Source organism: Nannospalax galili, unplaced genomic scaffold, assembly GCF_000622305.1.
Source record: "Nannospalax galili isolate Female #2095 unplaced genomic scaffold, S.galili_v1.0 scaffold290, whole genome shotgun sequence".
Classification (NCBI taxonomy): domain Eukaryota; kingdom Metazoa; phylum Chordata; class Mammalia; order Rodentia; family Spalacidae; genus Nannospalax; species Nannospalax galili.
In genome coordinates, this window is record NW_008331486.1 from 2717418 (window position 1) to 2722037 (window position 4620).

Consider the following 4620-nt stretch of genomic DNA (forward strand, 5'->3'; position numbering starts at 1 on the left):
GGTGGGCAGCCCGCGGCCGCCGGAGCGTAGGAGGCCCGCTCGCGAACCCCCGGCTGCGCACCTGCCGCTCTCGGAGCCGCAGGCAGAGCCCCGCCTCCGCGGCCTCCCGAGGGCGCCGGCCGCGTCACCAGCCCCCGCCTCAGGACTACCACCCAAGCGACGACCCGGAAGCGCCGGAAGTGGCCGCGCGGCGACTAGGTGCTCCGTGCGCATGCGCCCGTGTGCGTCTCGGCGACGCGCGAGCAGACCTCAGAGTGGCGGATGGGCGGGACCGGCTGACACCCGGCCCTTCCTCCGCTGGGCTGCCACGTCATCGAGCGGCAGTCCGGGGAGGACTGCCAGCCGTGGCCCGCCACCTTAAGTGGGAGGAGCCGCGTGGGCGTCGGAACCCTGGCCAGATACATGGACCCAGGCGCTGGACCTGTGCTCCAAGGGTATCTATCTTGTCCATTGTGTCAAGGGTTTCGACTTTACCGTTGGAACCCCTGCCGGTCATTTCGTCTCGTTAGGCAACCCAGTATTCACATGCTGTACAGTTGAAAGAAGCCCCTAGAACTTTTTCCTTGGTTGACAATGCACTCTGATACATTGCTGGCCATTTAAAAGCTATACAGTAAGTGCCCATCAAAGCGCAGCCTCATGACTGAAGAGTGAAGTCCAAAGGGTTCGGGGGTGGGGACAGGGGACCCGACTACCTCGTTCAGTCCTACTGTACGTTTTGTATATTACTTAAATGAGGTTTCCAGATTCTTAAACGCCAGGCCAAGCATTCCACATTAAAGTAACAAGTCCTGACTTAGATCCAACACCAGCCCAAGGGTTAGTTGATTCCATCACTGCATTCTTCTATTTTCCCTCCCCTGTCCCAGTTGTGGCTACCAGGCAGGGAAAAAGCTAATCAGTACTTCAAATTTACAAAGTAGCATTATAAACATGAATCCATAACCCCCAAGATGCTGAAAGCATGTGAGATATCACCTCAAGGAAGGTAGATAACAGCTGTCATTAATACTAAGTCACACAAAAGTTTAAGCAAATAATGTTTATTTTTATTTTGATGATACACATTATATATATATGGGGATTCAAGATACAAAATTCATTTACAAGAGTTCACACCTGATGAATGTATTCACATTCCTAGAGAACATTGATCAATGCAGAAGGTTCTTTATTACACTGACAACAAAAATCAAATATTCTGTAATCTTGCTAATAAACACCAAAACAACATTTTACTTTCCATCCATCCTCTAATATTAAGTGTCCCGAAGGTGGTAGACACTCTAACAGGAAAAAAAAAAAAAAAAAAAAAAAAAAAAAAAGAAGAACATGAACCAAAGTAACATGAGAAAATAAAAACATTGGAAAGCCTAGGGAATCTGCTCTGTAGACTCACAGTGTTTACTCTGAAATTTATTTAGAGAAGTGAAAGGCTTTGCTATCTTTTATGACGTCACACAAGAGTCAAAAGTGATGAACTCCAGGAAATAAAATGTTTCAAGAATTTCTCAATTTCTAAGGTCTATGAAATATTAATTTTAACAGACAAAAGCAGAAAAAGACTGCTGGAAAGGAACAAAAAACCTTGTATAAGAGAATGTATGGCTTAAGCAATTTAAAAACACCAACAAACATAACACCACAAATGTTCAAGCCAAATGATACTGACAATGTAATTTTTCCCTTACTGTAGTAAATAGCCCCTTCCAAATTTATCCTACTAATAACACAAAACCTAATGAATCCAAACAGTTTATAACAGAGCTGATTAGATGGATTATATCCTAAAGTAGTAACTCACAATATCCAATTTTAAATACAAATGAACAAGACTGTCTCAAGGATTACAGTTATCTGTAAATAACTAGATAGGCAACCAAAAAGCATTTGCACGACAGATTAGCAGCACTTGGATAAAGATTGTTACATGAAAATTATTGTGCTTCAATCTCTTGAGAGCTAATAAATATAACTCTATAATCCCTAAAGTGTTACAATTCTATAACATTTCAGTTACAGACAAGCACAACTTTTTAAAAAGCGTTTCACATCACAAGAAAGTCAAGTATAGTTTCTGCTATAATTTCAACAAGTGCATTTCTGCCTAATATAATGTAGATAGGTTAACCATTATTTTCAGGGTAAAAAAAGATCAAACATAACTTTTGAAAATTCTTACTTGGTTAAATTAACCTTTAGTTTTACTTTGAACAAAGCAAAATGAAGACTTATAATGGAAACTGGTAAGAAAATAATGTTCTCTGAAATTATACTAATCTTTACAGTAAAATTAAAAAAAAGACTTCTAACTTGATTCAATGACAAATGCAAATACTAACACTGGTGCTACACAATGTGGATAACTTATTCAGGGAAATTCCTTCACTTGTAATCTCTACTAAGAATATGCTAGGACACTGTATCTGCAATTTCTTATTACTAAGACCCTACTACTTCAACTGGAAGACTCCTACAACATACAAGAAAGACTCTGACAGTTGAAAGCAAGGTTTATTGAAATTTTTAAAGAGGTTGGAAAACTAGCGTTATGGTCTATGTAGTGAAAAGAAAACATCTAGGTAACTACAAAAATCACAAAATCAAGTTCTAAATTATTGTACTGAACTATGCAATGTAATTTCATGATGATATAATAGTTTTTAAAATATCCACTCTTCAGGAAATAGTCATAAAACTTAACTGTGCTACAATTCTTTAAGTAACTTTTTCATGAAGATTTAAAAATATGTCACTGTATACTTTTAGGGAAAAGAATCAATTAATGGCATTCAAAAGAGGGTGGGCATAAGACTGTGGAAAAATACAGAGGAATTTGTGGTTTGAAAATATTTACTTGGGGGAAATCAACTGACTGACATTTTTCAATGGCTATTTACACTGATTTGATGCTTAAGAAAATCTATGGTTCAAACTGTAATGTTTATAAATCTCAATTTTGAATCAGGGACCAGTGGACTTTATAACAGTTTCAAATGAAGAAAATCATACACATAAAGTGATATACAGATAAACTTTTAAATACCTTTCACTACAGACCAATAAGACAACTAGCCAAGATTCTTTTCCTCACTCTGAAAGTGATATAACTTAGCCCATTACTTTTCATTCCATAAGCCTGAGAGAAAAAACTCTGAAATCTGAAATAAGCAATTTCATAAAGATTACATCTAAAAAGATGATTGTCCGAGGATACAGAAAATTGTCTACTAAAATAAGAAAAAAGAATACTTGCAATTGATAGTCTAGTCTGTGACCAAATTCAGACATGACTAAGTGAGTCTGTAATATGCAATGTAATATACTTCAAACTATTTTAAAGACTCTGAATCTCTTGTCAGAATATGTCTTAAAAAAAAAAAAAAAAAACACCACACTGTTTTGAGTAGTTTTGTAGCATCTTAAAAACTAATTTTGAAAACTAAAATATAAGGGTATTTTAAAATTAAGAAATAGTGCTACAATCATGTTTCAGTAACAACATTACATAAAAATGGAATTCTATACTGATATTCCACTCAAGAAAACATTCATATTTTCAGAATTCCAAAGAAAATACTTATGTGGCACCTAGTTATACTTAATACATTTATGCTTACCTAATAACATATCTCCTACACCACACTGACATCTTTCCTGTCAGCATGTGATTGATCCCATTCACACACAGATTATTCTCTGTTAAAGACAAGGCATACTTAAAATTAATTCCCTGTGTTCAGAACTCAGGGAAGATGGAATGAAGTAGTTGTGTGATTTTCTCTAAATTTATGTGTACATGTGTATGTCTGTAAATGTATGCCACATGTGTGGATCCCTAAAGAGGCCCGTTGGAATCCCTGGGCTGGAGTTACAGGCAGTTGCAACCTGCTCAAATACGGTAGTGGAAACTGACCTCAGATCCTCTGGAAGAGCAGCAAGCACTCTTAACCCCCGAGCCTTCTCTCCAGCCCTAGTATTATGTCTTGAAGGCCTAGTTTGAAAAAGATGAATTGAATTTTTACTTTTATTAAAGTGGTCCCAGTATCCAGAAAAGACTGGGGGCCATAGCATGACTAGGTGTAGAGTGCCAGAGTTCACACATGCAAGAGAATGTAGGGAAAGGGCTTGGTTTTCTGAGCAATTGCAATTTTCTCAAGTGCAAATTTACCAGCTTCTTATCAGTCCAGTGGGGGTCAGAAAGTCCAGGTACAATGTCAGCCTTATCTATGGTACTATTTATTACTGCTACTCTCTTCAAATCTATGTTCACACTGAACCACAGCCAGTTCCATGAGTTTTGTTCATTTATTTATTATTTAGTTTGTCATTTGACACAGGATCTCCCTGTATTCATTCATTCATAAATTTATTTATTCATTTATTTTTTTTTTGGTCTTTTTGAGATAGGGTCTCCCTGTAGCCCCAGTTGGTCTAGAACTTGTATATACACCAGTTAGCTTTGATTCTGCAGAGATGCACTGGCCTCTGCCTCCCGAGTGCTAGGATAAAAACCCAGTTTAGTTCCGTGAATTTTAAATAGCCTATTATCGGCTCGGCTACCTGTCAAATGCCAAATGGCTGCTAAAACATTAGAGCCTATGAATATTTTTTCCAAGG

The 4620-nt window shown here is 38.1% G+C and overlaps 1 protein-coding gene across 6 annotated transcripts in view; it reads right to left on the reverse strand.

Annotated features, from left to right (window-relative positions):
* Nucleotides 1-202, reverse strand: part of Golga1 (golgin A1) — a 67374-nt gene extending 67172 nt beyond the window's left edge. For 3 of the 6 annotated variants that reach the window (XR_003848073.1, XM_029559580.1, XM_008824731.3), the window contains exon 1: nucleotides 62-201. The gene's annotated coding sequence lies outside the window, so the exon portion shown is untranslated. Of the gene's footprint in view, nucleotides 1-61 lie in introns of all 6 variants that reach the window. The other 3 variants (XM_029559590.1, XM_029559585.1, XM_029559575.1) reach the window with 2 other exon arrangements.
* Nucleotides 203-4620: the final 4418 nt, after the last annotated feature.